The sequence below is a fragment of the Pleurodeles waltl genome, chromosome 4_1, assembly GCF_031143425.1.
Source record: "Pleurodeles waltl isolate 20211129_DDA chromosome 4_1, aPleWal1.hap1.20221129, whole genome shotgun sequence".
Classification (NCBI taxonomy): domain Eukaryota; kingdom Metazoa; phylum Chordata; class Amphibia; order Caudata; family Salamandridae; genus Pleurodeles; species Pleurodeles waltl.
In genome coordinates, this window is record NC_090442.1 from 741,786,840 (window position 1) to 741,807,249 (window position 20,410).

The window sequence follows — 20,410 nt, forward strand, 5'->3', positions numbered from 1 at the left end:
TATTTTGCACGAGTGGGCGAACCTCCATTTCACTTCCCCTTTCACCTTCAATTCCACCTACACGTCCTTCTCCACTTTCAAATCCACCTAGTTCTGTTACACGTACTTCCACCTCATCCTCCCAATTCCAGTCATCATTGTCTGAGACTGTTCCATCCCAAGTATATGGATCCCAATTTTCTTTGCGTACCGATGCCCTCACTTGCACAGTTGAGGGTATTTTAGGCTTCTGCCTACTCTTCTGTTTGCGCACCAGTGCCCTCACCTGCACAGTTGAGGACATTTTAGGCTTCTGCCTACTCTTCTGTTTGCGTACCAGCGCCCTCACTTGAACAGTTGAGGGCATTTTAGGCTTCTGCCTACTCTTCTGTTTTGCTACTCGTACTGCTAATGCGGTGCACCTTGCCTCCATTCGATCACCCTGAGTCACTGCACTTTCTATGGTCTCTTTCATAAGTAACTGCCTTTCCTGCAAGGCTGCAACCTCATCCCGCATTTTTCTTATCTCTGCATATTGTGTTAATGTTTTCCTGTATACCATACGGAGCGCAGACAGGAAAAGCCATCCCACTTACCCTGCTGCTTTCAGCTCCAGCTTCAACCCTCTTAGCTTCACACTCTCAACCGCATCTTCCACTAAGAGAGGAGTCACTTTCTCATCTAATACCTCCCATAACACCAGCGCTGCCCACCGGTTCAGGAGTCCTGCCACACCAGAAAACGGGTCAGTTGCTAACCACCTGGGAATGGATCTGGCTTCTGGCTTCTGGCTTTTGCCCCATGCTGCCTTCCGCTCTCTGCCTCACTTCTCTTACTTCCCCAAAGAGGCATTATTGACTTATACCCCACTTCTGGTACCAAAATGTCTTATCCAGGTGACTGGTTGACACCTGTTCGGTATAAGTCAATAAGGACGCTCAATGAAGGACCACACGCCAATTATGAATACAATTTAGCTTTACTAGAATTTCAGGTAAATGTAGGCATTTAGCTCAATAACAATAGTGGAATAAGAATAGCAATGAAAAGTATCTATTTATATATAAGTACACTACAAAGAGCATCTATGTATACATATGAGCAAAGAGTTCATTGACAGATATAAGCTTGGAATAACTGTATACCAAAATGTGTTACACTAAGATGTTCAGGAAGTAAAATATAAACAAGTTGAATACTTCAGATAAGCTTTGATTTACTGCACACCAAAATGCATGTTTCAATTACTGCAGCAGGCTCACACTACGACGTTCAGAAAGCAAAACATAAACAAGCTGAATTCTTCAGATTAGCTTTGTTTAACTGCATACCAAAATGTATGTTTCAATTACTGTAGCAGGCTCACACTATGATGTTTAGAAAGCAAAATATAAACGAGCTGAATACTTCAGGTTATAAACACAGTGCAAGCATAATAATCAATCATAATAATAGAGCAGAGAAACAAAGGCCTTTCATCACTGTGTGGAACTTAGTCCACGAAATGCTGGGAAGCCCTCTACCGCCTGCTTGGACCTCTCTCCCCCTCAAGCATCACGGTCTCTGAACAGCAAAACAGGGAGGCAGCGCTAGGCCATGGCAGCTTTCACAAACCCATCTGCGAGCTTCAAATCCCTCACCCGCACTTCAGTGCTTAAATAACTCGAAGCTTGCATTCTATCTCTTTCTGGCATTTTCTAGCTATGTTGTCAGCACTTGGCTGCTCTGCCCTTCCCCAGCCTTTGTTTTCATTCCATCTTCTCCCTGTACTCTCTTCCTCAAGGTTGAGACGGATTCTTCTACACAAACAAGCTTGAAAATAATATCATTAACTTTTCCACGTTGTTCGGTGATTTCAGCAGGCATCACGATCATCTACACTGCTCAAGTTAATTAACCCTTCACGTCACAATGTCTTCCGCACCTTTCCTTATACTGATCAGGCTCCAAACACCACCAACTACACAACCATGGAAAAGGTGATAAAGAAGCAATTGCAACTATGCTGACACCAAATGGACATTGAAACTCTACAAGCGAGGGGCCTACACAACTCCCTAATGACACCACAAATAAATCAGTCATGAAAACCACACCTTTACAAGGCACTGGAAAAATGTGGACTAAATCAAATCCTATAGGCAAGACTGGTGCCACTTCCAATAAGAGAACTGATCCCGGCCTGGAAAACAATTGAAAACATCATTAGCTCATGTACTATTTTGCTGCCCGGCACTGCATCTTGCCGGTCGCACCCTCTTGAGGTCAATCTTCCTACATCATGGCACTCGATTAGTTAAAGAGGTGCAATACCTCTTTTTCACCCTGGAAATGGTGGTGGAGATGGTCAAATTTAGAAAACGTATATGTCAAGCCCAACTACTGTCAAAAGGCAAGCTGCTGGAAAACACAGCCCAATCGCAGGTCTCTGCCCCACTCTTTAGTCAGGAGCAGCCTAGCGTCCAATAAATTCATCTCCAGCTCTCAACATTAGTAACTTTCGCTTCTTGAGCACTGGACGTTTGTTGCAATGAAATGTTTTTATTTATAACTTCGTTATGAACATATTTTTAAATTATGCTTTTACATTGCTCTATGTTTTTGTCTTGTGCTTTGCACATATTTATATTGGGTTTAGGTAATATTATAATAAAGTAATTCATACTTCCTTCCCATCTTTCTGTGTGTGTGGGGGGGAAATCGGCTACTTCACACACTTTCTATTAACTAATATCAGAAAGTGAAGTCTCTGATTGTCTCAAGTTTGCTCATTGTTTCTCTTTGTGGTGACAAAAGGCAATCAGTATTGAGAACCGGGAAGGATTGAAAGAGGATATTCAAAATACACATAAATTTTGGGCAGTGTTTTCTCCCTTTTGGCCCATTATAAACTACTCTTTGGGAGCCAGCAGACACTCAGAGATATTCTCCATAGTTTGTCATGTACAAGCTCAGGGCAGTAAATCTCTTCATGGCCTCCTTATTGGGCATATGAAAAGAATCCCACTGAAACACCACAGCTGATAAACAACTAGAAATGTAAGAACATGAAGCACATGATATGGGTGAAATCAGTAAGTTTTACCTAGAAAATAATACATTTAAGGTGTGCTACCGCAACAAACGTTTTACGAGCCAGGTGTCAAACCAATCGATGTTTAGGCACACTAAAATCAGAGTGAGAAGCAAAGGTTGCCTCAATGAGTTCTAATCCATTATTTCACATTCACAACAAGCGTTCTTCAGAAATAATTCTTCTTAGTCCTTATGGTGTAGCAATGAAAAAGATGTCAATGTGAGAAATACTTACATTTACAGTCTACACAAATTCAACACATGTCCCAATGCATTTCGGTTAACACTTCGTCAGGGGAAAAAGTAATACCATTCATCTTTACTGCAGAAAATAACCCATCTCGATTGTGAACTTGAATAATACATATACTTTGTTCTAATGTGCAGATTAATTGATAATAATTAGAAACCCTCTATTCAATTAAGTGCTTCAAACCATACTGGTCAGTAAGCAATACTGAGGTATATCCAAAGACAGTGCTGTGTAGCCATTTTAGTTATAGCTTCATACACGTCATTTTAGCAAACTAGGCCTGCCGCTGTGCACTTTAACCTAAACATATTTTATTCAGCTTCGTTTTATTATTTTAACAATAGCCACATTTGCGGTCTTGTTTTATTTTCTCTATCTAGCAGTTTTTTGCCTAGGCCAGCACTGCGTTCTTAAGCAAGACATTTCTTTCATTCTGTGCTTTTCTAAAAGCTGCAGTAAGATAGGTTGCCAGCAAACGTGGTAACACTTTGGCTTTAGGATTCATAGAAACATACACACTCTTACGTGGGGATCCTTTCTTGGAACATCAGCTGTTTTATTATAAAAACACTACTTTGACCCATGTACGTTAGAGGGAGATTCCAGCCAGATGACCACGACTGTATGCTGATTGCTGAATGCTTCGCTGCAGCTGCTTATGTAGACTACAGGCCTCTTGTTCAGGTATGAGGGATGATGTCTTCCCAGGGGAACCTGAAGGGCAGAATAAGAACTTAACATGCTGTGCTCTAACATAGCCTACGTAGGAACTATTTTTAACGACTCTAGTGACAATATGGTAGCGTTATTTTTATGCTTTACTCTCCTTGTCACGATTTTAATCCTGTCATGCTTTATCGTTCTAGTTATTGCATTACATGCCTTATTATTGAGATGCATTTATTTCAATAAAACCTTATTGAACTCTATTCTGCCTCTGATTGTCCTTGTATATGTGAGACTAATATAACTGAGAGAAACGGATGAGATCTGAGTGACCACGATTTCCCTGAGGAATCAATTGTGTCATGCGCTCGGTTGCCCAGTCATCCCTACTCTTGGGTGGAGATGAAACACTGCTAGTTAGTCGGAAGAAAACCTGGATTAGGCTGACAGGTGTCACCTGTAGTGGGTTCAGACTCAGTCCCCCACAGTGCAAGTGATTATGCCGCCCGAATCTAGTAGTCTCATAAGGATAATGAGAGCATACGTGGCATGGCGCCACCAATGTTTAGTCAGGCACTAATTTTCGGGCCCTCCTGAGTATCTCTGTCTCACTACATACAAAGACACCTCAGTACAATATACAGAGACATCCGTGGTATTGAGGATTTTCCTCCTCATCTAAGTAGGGAGTACCTAACTAACGCTGTAGGTTGTTCAAGCTTGAACTCTAAAACTATAATCCCCATTTGGTGAGGTTATCTCTGAGCAAATTTACCATTCATCATGGCGAACCAGCAACAATTAGCAATCGAAGTCAATATGTGACCACCCCTGAATGCACATTTATTGGCACATGGCCTAACGGCCCAGGGGGGTCCAGTCACACTTGTTGTCGAGGCTCATCCAGCCTATAGAACAGAATTTTTTAATTCTTGGGTCACAGGATCAATCATGCAACTCACACATTCGAAGGAATAATTTGAGACCAATTTATAAAAAATACTTCCGATTTTTATATAAATTTTAAGTTCAAGATTATCAAAATTGGTTAAGTACTTTTGAAGATATGAATTTTTGAATTTTTAATAAATGCAGTCTTTCTGTGCGTAATTACGTACCATAGGAAACAATAGGAAGACACCTGTAAAAATGCATATAAAATCACACAGATGTTTTATCAAATTCTGCTTTTGCAGGTTGATCCAGGTCAGCTGTGGGCACACTGGGCCAGCTGGAGAAGTTCGGGAGGCTGCCAGTTCCGGCAGGAGCAGCGGTGAAAAGTCTCTTGGAGCTTGAGCAGGGCCACTGAGGGGGACCACTTGTTAAAGGTCAGTGTTTGCAGATTTAAATGTGGTTCCTTGGGGTCCCCTTGGAGTGTTGAGGTCGTAAGGGGTGAGGGAAAATTGAGGCACAGTTGATTCTTTGGTGCAGGGCACAAGACGGCGGGGTGCAGGGCGAATCGGTGAGCCCGAAGCTGTGTGCAAAAGTGCCTTTTGGATCTGGAGCTTAGTCTTTTGGAGGGGCGCTGACAAAACAACAGGGGCACTCTGACAGGAGGTCCAGGGTGTTCTTGAAGTCCATCAACTAGGGCTTCCTCCCGGACCTTTTTCAGCTGTGGGCAAGCTGGTTTTCTTGGAGTCCAATGTCAGCTGACCAGGACCCAGGGTATTAGCACTAGTCGGCCACTGGAGGGTGCAGTGACACCAAACTTGGTACACTTGTGGGGTTTGTTCTCCTGGTCATTAGTGTATCCTTGGGTCTGGCTGCAATTTCCAGTTTGGGAGTTGTCAGCTGCTCAGTGAAGTGACCCTCACTGGCCTGTTGGTTCTTGGGTTGTTGCAGAGTGGTACCTCCACTCTGGAGGGAGTTATTGGGAAATTGGTGAAGCCTGGAGGTCCTCTGGGTTTCTTGAGGTCAGTCCTGTGTCCAGCAGCTCTGCAGCAGTGATTCTGGAGTCCTGGTTGCAGCAGGCAGGGTTTGAAGCCTTTTCTAGATGCAGCAGGTCCACAGTCCTCGAGCTTTGGATCTTCTTTGTGCTGGTCTTCTTTGCATCCTTTGAATCTGATTATCTGGTCTAGGAATGTCCACTAAATACTTAATTTAGTGGGCATTTTAGGGAGGAACCTGGTAGTATCCAATGCAACACTTACCTTTGGGTGGCTACACCCACTAAAGTGACCACTTCCTCTGGAAAGGGTCACTTCCCTATCCCTGATTGGCTAGTTTCCCTCCATCCAAGATGAGGAAAGTGAAATAGAGGGTCTACCTCAAAGGCAACACTTTAGGGGTGGTGCATGCTAGGTGTGCCCACTCCTCCTATCCCTTGCCTGGTTTCCACCTTCGCTCCTGCCAAAAGTGTGGGTTTGAAAGGGGGGTGACCATTTGCTGCTAGCAGCAGGCCTGAGGGTCAAGTTTCAAAGGTGGTAGGCCCTTGAAGCTCACCGCCTGGCCAGTGCGCATTCCTGAGGGAGAGGGTGTTAGCTCCAGGAAGGGCATTGTTCCACAAACCGTAGAGACAGGGCTCTCCCTAAAGGCTTGTGGATTGGCTGCCTGGAGGTGGCAGGCTGGATAGGATCAGTCAATCACCATGCCAGGTTATTTAGCTTTTGCAGGGGGCACCTCTAAGGTAACTCCTGGGTACATTTAGCAATAAATCCAATACTGGTACCAATTTGGATTTATCATTCTGAGTTGTTTGATACCAAATAACCCAGGGTTCTCGAGCTTTGGATCTTCTTTGTGCTGGTCTTCTTTGCATCCTTTGAATCTGATTATCTGGTCTAGGGATGTCCACTAAATACTTAATTTAGTGGGCATTTTAGGGAGGAGCCTGGTAGTGTCCAATGTGACACTTACCTTTGGGTGGCTACACCCACTAAAGTGACCACTTCCTCTGGAAAGGGTCACTTCCCTATCCCTGATTGGCAAGTGAAATAGAGGGTCTACCACAAAGGCAACACTTTAGGGGTGGTGCATGCCACGTGTGCCCACTCCTCCTATCCCTTGCCTGGTTTCCACCTTCGCTCCTGCCAAAAGTGTGGGTTTGAAAGGGGGGTGACCATTTACTGCTAGCAGCAGGCCTGGGGGTCAAGTTTCAAAGGCGGTAGGCCCTTGAAGCTCACCGCCTGGGCAGTGCACATTCCTGAGGGAGAGGGTGTTAGCTCCAGGAAGGGCATTGTTCCACAAAACGTAGAGACAGGGCTCTCCCTCAAGGCTTGTGGATTGGCTGCCTGGAGGGGCAGGCTGGATAGGATCAGTCAACAACTATGCCAGGTTATTTAGCTTTTGCAGGGGGCATCTCTAAGGTAACCCCTGGGTACATTTAGAGAAAATCCAATACTGGTACCAGTTTGGATTTATCATTCTGAGTTGTTGGATACAAAATAACCAAGGGTTCAGAGTGGCCATCATGTAGCTGGGAAACAAGTGTTGACCAGTGTCCAGCACATGTATCAAAATGGCTACTCTTTTCTTTCACTAGGTCCCAGGTTTGTCAAGGATACAGTGGGGACATATTGTTTATGCAGCTATGCCCTCATATATAATATGGTGCACCCTGCCGTAGGGCTGTCAGGCCTGCCAGAGGGGTGTCTTACCCATTGTAAATGCAGTGTATGGAGGACAGGGCACAAAAGATAGTGTGCCATGTCAAGTATGTGTTTTAGGTTTGCATCAGGACACTCGCCTACAATGGCGGTGCTGGGTGCATCTGGATGCAGGGCCCTGGAGGGTGGCACAATCAGTGCTGCTGCCCTCAGGGACCTACCCTTAGTACCCCATGCCCTGGGTACCTAAGTACCTTTTTTCTAGGGATTTATAGTGGTAGCTAAAAATGTATCCAATGACCTCTGCAGTGCTTTAGGGATAGAACACTGGCACTGGGGACCTCGTTAGCAGGATCCCAGTACACCCCTGTCCAGGTTGCATCCAGAAGCCAGACAAAAAGTGGGAGGTTACTTCAACAAAGTACCAGTTTCCCACATGGATGATTGCTACCGTTCACACTGAGAAACCTTCTATTTGTGTTGAGAAAACTGCAGCTCAAATAGAAAATCTCCTCGAGTGGCAGAAGAGAAGCACTCTTTTGCGATGTGCGTGGTGCTGTTTGCGCTGACTTTACAGCACGGGACAAACACCCGGAGCTACAAAATCAGTGCAAACGGCGCGACTCAACACACTCCGCCACTTGTGGAACTCTGCATAGCGCAGTGGAGTGTTTTGGTCACTTCGGAGGTTTTCACATAGAGGAACCCTGCAAACTCCGCCCAGACATAGCGAACAGTGCTTTAGCTCTATTAATTTTTCCACTATAAATGTATATATATATATATATTGATATATATATATATATATGTATATATATATATATATATATTTTATATATATATATATAAAAACATAGATTTTTTTCATGAAAAATCTGGTGGAAAGGCAGAGTTGGGGCCACAGGGGGGGCCCCCGCACCGCCCATGACTATGTTGTGGACAGTGCAGCCCCCTCTCTAAGCACACTCGCACACTCGGAATGTGCACTGTCTGCCATGGCAGACAAGGTACATTCTAAGAGCTCTGTATGTGAGCCATTGGCCTGAGCTCTCTCTGAGAGCCAAGGCCAATCCCTTCACATTGGTTCCAGCAATCAGCCCGGTAAAAACATTGTAATATGGCAGGGAGGAGGCCTCCAGCTTTCCTGGGGCCCCCTCCCCGCAACTTTGGTGGGCCGAAAGTCAGCCCATCAAAGTCATAATCAGGCCTAAAATCCTATCAGTCCTACTCAATTAGAAATTGCGGAGCCAGGCCGTGGACACTTATGACTATTGACACATGTGGATCATGTTCTGTAATGCATTTGGCACAAGATTTAGGCCCTCATTACAACACTGGCGGGTGCCAACCGCCGCCCGCCAAGTTGTATCTGCTGGGCGCCCGCCAATGCGGACGCACTCCTGCGAAGGCCATTTGGAGATCCCCGCTGGGCCGGTGGGCAGAAACCTGGTTTCCGCCCGCCGGCCCAGCGGGGATGTCGGGTGCAACAAGGGAGCCGGCTCCAAATGGAGCCGGCGGTGTTGCGGTGGTGCGACGGGTGCAATTGCACCCGTCGCTCTTTTCACTGTCTGCTATGCAGACACTGAAAAGCTCCATTGGGCCGTGGCAGGGGGCCCCTGAACTGCCCATGCCAGTGGCATGGGCATTGCAGGGGCCCCCAGGGGCCCCACGACTCCCCTTTCCGCCAGCCTTTTCATGGTGGTTCATACAGCCATGAAAAGGCTGGCGGGAGGGGGACTCGTAATCCGCTGGGCAGTGCTGCAAGCAGTGCGGCCCTGGGGGGTTACAACCGCCGGGACATAAGTGGCGGAAAACCGCCGGTCCCAGCGGTGCAAAAGCGCCGCTTCCACTGCGGTCGTAATGCCCGAGTTTGGACCGCCAGCCTATTGGCGGTACAAACTCCAGAACAGCCCTGGCGGTCTTTGACCGCCAGGGTTGTAATGAGGGCCTTAGTACGTAACTTTGGTGTATGGATGAACAAGGGCTTGTATCCCAGGTGGTAATTGAATTTATTTTATTAATTCGATGAATAATTGAGATATCTGATATTCAATGATACAGGTATAAATACATCTGCGGTTGCCTATTGACACCATGAGTATTGAGGCTCATGGACCGCGATGTGTTTGGTATTAGGAGCAATATGTGAATTTAGCATATGGTCGAACAAGGGTTTGTATCCCTGATGGTAACGGGTACATTTTAATTTGTTTTGTTGCTTTGACTTGATTGAGCACGATGTGGATAATCTTCATGTGCACTCTAAATAATGTTTCATTTTTTTTGTAGGTACTGACAGTGTAAATAGGATATTGAGCAGATCTGGGGTTGGTGAGTTCATATAAGGCATTAGGTTTCAATAGTGTAGGTTATAGTATTTGGTTTGTGTAGTAAAGAGTATGAGAGAATAGTGTATAAAAGAATAAGGAGTTGTTGCCAGGTTAGGAACTGGAATACTCTAAAATACTGCAGTAGTGTGCTCGTACGTGGCACGATGTGGATACTTTTTACTGGGCAGGTATTTTGTATCAACACTGTAGGTTACAAGGATCAAGCACTGATTGAGTTAACGATTAGTGCACGTCAGCTGCTCCCGACGTGATTGAGACACTCTTTTATTCCTCCTCCCCCTGCCTGCTTCTCTCTCTTTAGCGTTTTTTAAGTGTTTGTCTTAATAAGCTTCGACCAGGTATAGTAGCGCACATGATCGTAGCTGTATAACCCTCCCAATCCAAAATAGAAAACAGACTGGCAGTGGAGGAATTCATTGCTTTAGTTGGTGCAGCACAAGCCCCCATCAGACCAAAGGCCCCAGTGCATAGAAAGCTCCACTTACATAATACGGAGACTGGGGGTAGTAGCCATACAAGCTTCCTTTCCAATAAAACCAGTAATTCATGAGCAGCAAACGACTTTGCATGCAGATAATCTTTTATGTTATGCTCATAATGCGAAAGTGAAGCTACAAGTACCAGACTACAACATGCTTCTGGCTAGAAACACAGGATTGGCCAAAGGTTCACAACTTTGCAGCTACAGTAAGTATAAGTTCATAAAATGGGTTGTTACCAAACCTGAAAATAATAATATTCATTTTTAATACTCGTCGTCTGAGAAAGAAAGGCGGTGGATAAGTAGGAGTTCATGCTTTGCTACAAAGGCAATGCCCCCAACCCAAACTGTCAAGAGGGCCCATTGATTGCTTACCGAGCACATTATGAACACAGAATGATGAGCAAGTTTTTGTCATGTGCCATAAGCCTTGCAGGTAGCAGTTTTGAAAATAGCTGCCATATCGGGCGTGTCCCCTCATGCGGAGATAATAAAAGAAAACTGCATCTTCACAAAAAGATGCGGTTTTCTGGCAGGTTTAAGGAGGTGCACAGATTTTTCAGATAATTTCCATATCCAGCACTAGTTAAACCAAGCGCAAGTGTGCACAAGTTGATTGATATATTTTATTTTTTTGTGCTTTTCAAAGCGCATGAAGCCTCTTTCTTCTGGTTGCACAGATATATCGAGACACACTTACAGTGACACCAGTCATTAGTGTAGAAGGTCATTTATTTAGGACAGGATTTAAACAGAAAACATAATTTAAACTTTCAATGTATCCCCCAACATTAAGGAACCCCAACTCTTCAAGATTTCCTTGATCATCTTTCTCTCTTCCAAATCCTCTCTTCGCTTCTCCTCCCCTAGACACTCCCCTATTCCTTTCATGCCCTACCAGCTTCGTGCCTCCCCCCCACTCTGATCATTCACCTCCTTGTTTTCCCCTTGGAAGGGTGGTCAAGCCCGCATCTCGCTCTCCACCCTCCCCCATCTTCTGCCAACCAGCAAAACCCAGTTAGCGTTTTGCTGCCCCACCCCGGAAAAAACACCCATTCTCTCTCTTTTTTTGTTTTTGTTTTTGAAAATCTATATCTTAAACATCTATGCTTGTTCCCTGAACCACAACTTCTCACCCCACAACTCTCCTACCAATAATCTCAATTCTGTCAAATAGCAAGCATTTCCCAACTGCGACAAGTGCACCCCGTCCGCTCTGAACAGTGCCTCATCCTGCTCCTTGATGTCCGCATGCCTCAAAACATTAATCCCTTGTGCCCAACAAAATATCCTCATGGCCCTGTTCAATTTCTTGCGAGCCAGCTCCGTGGCTCCGTGTTTAACTGCCCCTCTCCAAACTCGTCTACGCACAAATTCCGACCAAACCAAACATGTACCGTGTAATCTCTGTTTCAGGAGTTCCAGATCTCTCCGCATGTGCAGTATCAATGTTAACCCCAATAGTTTCACAAGGTCATTTTCCCCTAGGTGAATCAGCAGTAAGTCAGGACATCCCCATTCCGGCAAGCTAGCAGTAATGGATGGAAGCAGACTTCTCCACCTCATGCCGCTTTTGCCCCACCAGAAAACTTCATGATGTCTGCTAGGGAGTCCCATCGCCCTGCCGTAAATTTGTTTTTCAGCAAACTTCGCCGCCCAGTGAATGAAGAAATGGCCGACCAGCCATGTCACCATCTTGTCCTTCTGTGGGCCAGCCACACATCCTGTAAGGAAAAAACACTGTAAAGGCTGTCACCACGCAACCTAAACCCCCCGCCCCGTGTCTCAGCTAACAAACATCCCTGTTCCCGAACACTGCCTCACAGCCTCACATAACGCTCGCAGCATCTAGATTTCCATCTGCCTATGGCCTTAATTTAAGACCAGTCCCAACTCAGATGAGCCGCCGCTGTAGCTGCGCCAATCCTAAATGAATGCGTGCCAAAGTCCATTGGTCGCCGACCTGTCCTTCTCAGGGCCATCCTCAAAACTTGCAACAGCTGGTAGCTAGTAAGCTTTCCCCCTGTCCCATGTACAAACACCCCATTTTCACTTGTCCTGTTTAGCCTTTGCTTAAACGCTATCCATTCCCCCACCAGGCACGCCAACACATCCCCTCCCCTGTCAAGCCATACCCATTTCCCTTTCCCCAACTGGTCCGTCTTTGAACGCCTGAGCCAAAGACCCAAACGGTCCCCATGCATACAAACCTCCTTGACCTTTACCCCAAACACTTTCCCTACCCCCAGCAATTCAGACACTCGGAATGCTCCAAAAAACATCCAAACCATGCACAGGCGAAATAAACCCACTTCGTACTCATCCGTGCAGCATACTAGCAACACATGCAATAGCTCAAGGAGTAGATCAAAAGTGATGGGCTCTCAGGCTGATTTACCCAAACTGGCCCTGACCCTACCCCAACCTTTCAACATCCTACCCAACAAATCATTACGCGCTGGATCAGAACCAAAGAAAAGTTTCCCATAAAAGGAAACCCCAGCCAATTTCCCTCCAATTGTCGCTGGTGATAACCCCTCCTCGATCAGAAAAAGCACGAAACCTAGAGTGCGTGCCTCAAGATCCTGCGGTCGTTGTGACCAAAAATTGCCCACAAACAACTCAAAAGATTGAAACTCCAACCATGCAAGCCTGTAACTCCGCCGGGTGGATACTGCTAAACACATCTCCACCAGCCCCGTGATCATCACGCCCCCCCACTGCTAAATGTCTGCTGGGACCGCAGCTTTGCTCCATTCGCGAAAATGTTGCCACTGTGAACGAGACAGGGAATCTGCAATCTCGTTGTAAACCCCGGGTATGTGTGCAGCTTTGAAAATAACATTTAAGGATAAACAACTAAGCATAAACCTGGCGCAATAAGCGCAGCACTCTGAGGTCCCTTGCTCGCTGTCTGTTGACTAAGTCAACGACTGTCATGTTGTCCACTTGAAAAACCACAGTCCTATTAGCTAATTCCTGCCCCCAAACTGCCAGCGCCATTAGGAGTGGAAAGAACTCGCGGAAAGCAATACTCCTCCCCTGCTGTAGACATTGCGGGGTCCATGTTTCCGCACACCACCTCCCGTCACAATAAAGCCCGAAGCCAGAGGCTCCTGCTGCATGGGAAAAAATGTGTACTTGACACACTGTCAGTATCACAGAACGACATGGATACCCGGTTCAAATCTGTCAGGAAGGTTTCCAACACCTTAATGTCCTCTCTCAGAGCCAACGAGACTCGTATCCTGTGGTGAGGTAGCACTGCCCCTGACATGGATAACCCCAATCGCCTACAGAAACTCCTCCCTCTCCTCATGACCCTGCATGCAAAATTAAGGTATCCCAACAGCTTTTGAGTCGTTCGCAGATCCATCTTGCGGAGCACCCGCACCATGGGCAGAAACTCCAGTATCTCTGTTACTTTTGACGCTGGCAATCTGGCCACCAGCGTGTTCGCGTCCAATTCAATGCCCAGAAAGGTTAAGACTGATAACAGCCCTTCTGTCTTTTCCGGAGCTAAAGGCACTCCTGTCCGCTGAGCTAGTCCCTGAAACGCTGCCAACGCCCGCCCACATGCCCCAGATGTGGCTGTCCCTACAAATAGAAAATCGGCCAGATAGTGAGTCACCGTCCGGTGGCCACTTAGCCTGACAAAAACCCACTGTAAGAAGGTACTGAAAGTTTCAAAAAGTGCACAGGAGATCGCACAGCCCATGGGTAATACCATGTCAACATAAATGGCTCCATCCAGCTGCATACCCAGGAGGTAAAAATCCGCTGGATGTATGGGTAATAACCTGAAAGCCGACTGTATGTCACATTTTGCCATCTCCGCACTTCGCCCACACCTTAAGACCAACCTGACTGCATCATCCACCGAGGCGTAGACCACTTTAGTGTCCTCATGTGTGATAAAATCATTGACAGACGTTCCCTCAGGCCATGACAAATGGTGAATCAGCCAGAACTCACCCGGTGCCTTTTTGGGCATGACTCCCAAGGGGGATATCATCAATTGTTCACTTGGCCAGTCATAGAATGGCCCTGCAATTCTTCCCAGCGCTACCTCTTTTGCCAATTTGTCCCACACCACCTGTAGCTGTTCTTTGGCAGACTGCACATTGTCTGCCCAACTCCTACTTCGGGGACCCTGGTAGCCCACCTGGAAACCTTCACGAAAACCCCACTCCAACTTACAAGCCTTATCAGAATCTGGATAAATGCATAACCAAGGCAGCAGAGTCTCCAGCCTAACTGGCGCAGGACCCCTTTGGCGCAATAGCGCCCTGCGTGCCCGCTATCGTCTGGACACCCTCCATTGCTCCGCTGGACTGGAGAGGGAAAAACATTGGGTGACTGGATGATGGCCCGCACTTGGAGCAGTCATGTTTGAACCGACACGGCTGCCGTGAGCAGAAACCTTTGTTGAAATTCCCACAAGCACCTGTGGTGGCCACCGGGGTCTTGTTAGCTGCGCCCGCCCCTTCTTGGGTGGGACGAGACTGAAAAGGCTTTTAGACTACCGGCAACCCACTTGCCGTATGCATTGACGCCGAGGATTGAGCCGAGGCCATCCATTGCATCCATAATTCTGGGTCTCCATCCCCCCATGGTTTCTCCGGATTGACGCTCACCCTAGCCCTGAACTCTTCGTCATAGCTGAGCCATGCGAAGCCCCCAAAATGCATCTGCACCTTCCGTATGATGTCCATGTATTTAAAGAGAGTTATGGCTGTGTCTGGATACTTTTCACAATAAATACTGGCAAAAATCAAAAAGGCCGACGTCCAATTGTCCATCATGATAGGAACCATGGGCCTGCGCGCTAATTCCCACTCTTCTTCCTTGGATCCCTCCTTGGCCTGTATATCCCTATGCAAGAGCTTAAAAACGTCTACATATTCATGCCTCCAAATTCTCACTTTTGTTTTGTCCTCCACATGTGATCCCAGTGGCATGGCCAGACCCATGTAAGGGAGCCGCTTCCCATGACTTCCCACTTCCTTACCTTCTGTCCCCGTGCATTCCCCTGTCTTCTGACTGACCGTTTGTGGAACTGATGGGGAAGGGGCCTCGTTAACCTTATTCGCGTCACCCTCCTGTCCTGAGCCAACCACGTTTGTCTCCAACACTGACCCGTCCCCCACACCAATAGACTTGCGTGTGCATGAACCCTTGGAGAACCCCCCATCACCCCAAACTGACCACCATCTCCCCTTACCTCTGTCCATTGCTCCCAAAGTCTGTGACGTTTTCCTCAATGATCGACCCCGTGCCGTCATTTGACGCACTCCAGATGGCCCTTCAGCTGACCCTGTGTCCTGTAAAGCAAAAACAGAGGAAGAGGTTGCGCCGCACTTGCGCCCTCGCCCCGTGACATCGCTCACCTCCTCTTCCCGAATCTCTCCTTCTTCCCAATCATCTCCTTCATCGTCATAATCAAGCTCCACTTCATCATTGCCTTCCCACTCACACCTGTTCGCGCCATAGCCCTTTGGCTTCGCTGACATCTCAGCTGTTGTTTCATGCCCCACATGGCGCAGACCATCTGTGTGGTACTCACGATCCTGTGGTGTAGAGAAGGCCGCTGCAGACCCCTCTATTGCTTCAGACCAACGTGTTAGGGCCGTATTGCACCCCGTTGGCATCGCCTTTCTTCTGCCAACCTCAGCTGCTGGCATCGACCTGCTTCTCCCCACGTGGCCGTGTGCGCCACTGGGGCTTCCTGCACCGACAGGCCCTCTGGCCGCATGAGCCTCCTGGCCCCTTCGGCCTGTGGCACCCAGACCCAGCTCCCTGCACCCAAACTGGAAGGCTGTGGCCCCCTGACGTCAGGTACCTCTAATGCTCTCTTGCTCGACTCGCCCTGGGCACCTAACTCCTCCCGGTCCTTGCACAACCGTGCCCATCTGGCCTCAGTTTCTGCAAGCGTTGATCTCTGATCCTGGCTTCCAGGTCCCAAGCCTCCACTTGGTCCCAGCCACCCTGTATCAGGGGGCCAGGAAATGCTGGGTCCCCAGATTCCTCACCTGCCCTGGCCTTGGACATCCTGCCCTGTCTAGGTGCTGTCTTAGGTTTAGCCGCCCCCCCTCTGGCCTTTCTGGTATACTTACCACCTTTCTTGCCTGGGGCCCCAGGGCCCCCTGTGGGGGGAGGACCCCCCTATGGCAGGACAAGTCCAAAGGGGCCCATCCACCACTAGGCCCAGGCATGGGCTGCCCCCCTGTCCCAGTATGCAATACACGGCCCTCGCCCCTCACTATGTCCTTCTGGTCCCCTGGGGGCCCATCCTGTAAAAGACCTGTGCCTGCCTCCCCCTTGGCCCCTTCTGACTCCTGGCGTAGGCCAGGATCCCCAACAACTAATGCCCTCTTGCTCGACTCGCCCTGGGCACCTAACTCCTCCCGGTCCTTGCACAACCGTGCCCATCTGGCCTCAGTTTCTGCCACGACCCTGCGTTGATCTCTGATCCTGGCTTCCAGGTCCCAAGCCTCCGCTTGGTCCCAGCCACCCTGTATCAGGGGGCCAGGAAATGCTGGGTCCCCAGATTCCTCACCTGCCCTGGCCTTGGACATCCTGCCCTGTCTAGGTGCTGTCTTAGGTTTAGCCGCCCCCCCTCTGGCCTTTCTGGTATACTTACCACCTTTCTTGCCTGGGGCCCCAGGGCCCCCTGTGGGGGGAGGACCCCCCTATGGCAGGACAAGTCCAAAGGGGCCCATCCACCACTAGGCCCAGGCATGGGCTGTCCCCCTGTCTCAGTATGCAATACACGGCCCTCGCCCCTCAATATGTCCTTCTGGTCCCCTGGGGGCCCATTCTGTAAAAGAACTGTGCCTGCCTCCCCCTTGGCCCCTTCTGACTCCTGGCGTAGGCCAAGATCCCCAACAATTATGTGCTGGGGGCTTGGAGCGCTTTGCGCTCTCTCCCCCACAATATTTTCAGGGTCTTGGGGCCCCCCACCCTCCCTCTCTCCATCCGAATCTAAAGAATCACAAGCAGCAATAGCAGCCCCTACCCGGCTCGACGCTGCTGCGTCGCCCATGTCATTCTGACCCAGGCCTGGTCCAAAACCCCAGGATGAGCAAGTCGGAACGTCCGGCCTCGCCCAGAACGCTTCAGCGTGGCCTTTACCGCTTCAGCGTCATGGCTGGTTGCCATGGCGCTGAGCGGTGCGTGCGGCGAGGCTGCGTGCATAAAAAAACAAGCAAAAAAGGCCGCAAAGCCTAACGGGCCTACTAAATACACCAAAGACCACCCACCGCCCCAGCGCAAAGGCCGTAAAGCCTTGCGGCCCTAAATAGACACAATTTTGACACCCCAACTCGCCTGCTATCTAAACCCTCGACCAGCCAAATTCCGCTCATCCTAACGGTCGGCGCTGAAAGAGGCCGATCACCCCTCCCACCCCCCTTTTAACCCCTAAGCCTGACCCCACCCCCACTTTCCTTTGGCCAATCAGGCTGCCCTGCACCACTTCCTGTCCCCTGAATGTGCCCGTGGAGAGACTAGAGCGAGTCTCTCTCTCCGCGGGACCCTACATTTTGAGGCTGTGCCTGAAGTTTATCTTTGCTTTTGAAGAATTGTGTCTTTAGTGGATCAGCTTCCTAAGGGTTTTTTCTTTTAAGGGCAGCACTACTCATTGAATTCCCCATCCTTATTGGCCATTTTTTTAAATTACTGGAATGGGTTTTCCTCACTCCATACCGGTGTACCACCTGTTTGCAGCTGATAAGTCTAGGGTAGTGACAGTTTGCTTAATCGTGGAATATTGTGAATGGTTTCAGTTAAGAGGCGAGTTGATTTGCCATGGAGGATACTTTTGGTTTAAGCTGGAATGGGAGGTTATTGCTGCTTGTTAATGGTCATAAGAGCCGGTCAGTTAATGTTTGCGTGGACGGTAACTGAGATGTATTCTATTGGTGTCTTGGTATGCTTTCTATAAATTGGGGGAGTTTGGCTTGTATGTTTTTTTGTAATCTAGGATTCTATTAAGGGTGGCGATAATAACCTTAATAGTGCTTAACGATATCTTTAGACATATTCCTTTAGGCAGCCGGAGGTTCAGGCGTAGCAGAAAAATGTTTCATTGAGAGTTTCAACTTGTCAGAGACTCAGGCGTCCTGACAGTATGCCTTTCGCGGAGTGCATGTGAACAAGGGTATGTACCCGTGTTACTTGTCTGGTTGACATGGAGTTTAGACAGGACTGAATGCTGACTAGACTCTTTTATTGTTTCTTTTCATTTTCTCTTTAGTTATCGTTTATCATATTTTGTTGACATGCTTGTACACGTTACCGGAGTCTAGTAATGTGACTGTCTTGTAGCTATTGCTGTACGACGATGCTTTGATATGACGCGCTCAAGTGCTCATTATTGAACTCTAGTGTTGTGATTCGCTTTGAAATATTAGGTAGCTATCAAATGTAATATCTTAAGGACTATAGTTTTAATTGATTGTTTCACATTTGTGTGTTTAGTACATTGGCGATGTTTGATGTTATATGTCATAGCTCAAACAAATGTTGTCTGGAGGTATTACAAGAGCTTACACACCAGTTTTATGGTTAATTATGCACCTATAGGTTAGAGCGCAACATGGGGTTACCGGTCCTATCCGTTTTTCTTTTGCTTTTCTTTACAAATGGGGCACTACAGAGGCACTGTCCCTTTTGATCACAATGAAGAAGAACAGATCTAATATTTCTACTTTATTTAGATATTTGTGGAGTAATCTAACAATTCATATGGAAGGTAAATTGCCAAGTACAATCTCTGGCATGCTTCAACAGTTAAGCTCACACTTTTCAACTTGTTTGGCAATCAATAGAGAGGTATTGGATCTTCTGTTAAGAGAATGGAAAAGTCCATAGAAGGCAGAGCTTCCACAATGTTTGACAAAATTGTACCTCTTGACTAAGGATGTAAACCTTCATTTATTAAAATTGATCCTATGTAAGCCAATTTTTTAGGTAGATCCAGTTTTGACTGAAGATGCTCCTGTGAGAGATGATAGACCGAAAAGTAAAAATTGCTCTCAAAGGGTTACTCAGCTTTGAATTATACTTTGAGGACGTCAATTTATGCTGCCTGTGCTTTACACTTTCTAGTTAAAGGCTTTCAGGCTCTAACCTCAGTGATCCAAGAGAGTGTGGAATATTCAGATTTGTTCTCTAACATGGAGTTACAGGCGAAATTCCTTTCTGATGAAATTTTTAAAGCTTCAGCCTCCTCTTGGCATCTAGCATAGCTAGGAGGCATGATAGTTAATAAAGGGATTGGAAAGCTGATGGTGCTTAGAAAGCAGGTGTTTAAAATGCCCTTTTCTGATAGTAAATTATTTGGAGATCAGTTAGATTTACTTCGTGAGGTTTTAAAACTCAAAAGCATGCTCTATTGTTTAAAGTGCCAATCAAATCGGATCATCCTAGAAGGCTGACCACCAGAAAATACTAGAAATTCACTGAAAAGACCAAGGGCCTGATTATGAGTTTGGCGGTCCATGGACCACCAAACTCATGGTGGAAGTCAGACCACCAAAACCTTGGTGGTCCGACCTCCACATTACAATGTCAGCACACCACCACCAGGATCACTGATCCCGATGGGTTGTCGGCAGTGAAGTTCGGAGTCAGCCACAGCGGTGCTCAAGGGAGCATTGCCATGCTGATCTCAACTTTCAACTTTCTTGACTTTTCAAAAAAAGGCTGGCGGAAAGGCAGTTGTGGCCACAGGTGAGCCCCTGCAATGCCACGACTATGTTGTGGGCAGTGCATGGGCACCCCTGTCAGTACACTTGGAATGCGCACTGTCTGCCAAGGCAGACAGTGTGCATTTGAAGTGTGCTGTGTGTGACAGCATTGACCCGGGCTCTCTGAGAGCTGCGGCCAATGCCGTCACACTGCTTGTGCCTGTCAGCCTGGCAAAAACACTAAGACGGTTGTGGGTAGTCCTCCGGTTTGCAGCAGCTTCCTCCCCGCTACTTTGGCAGGCCAACTGTCATAATCAGGCCACAAATCCTGTAACTCCTCCTCGACTAGAAGTTGGGGAACCAGGCTT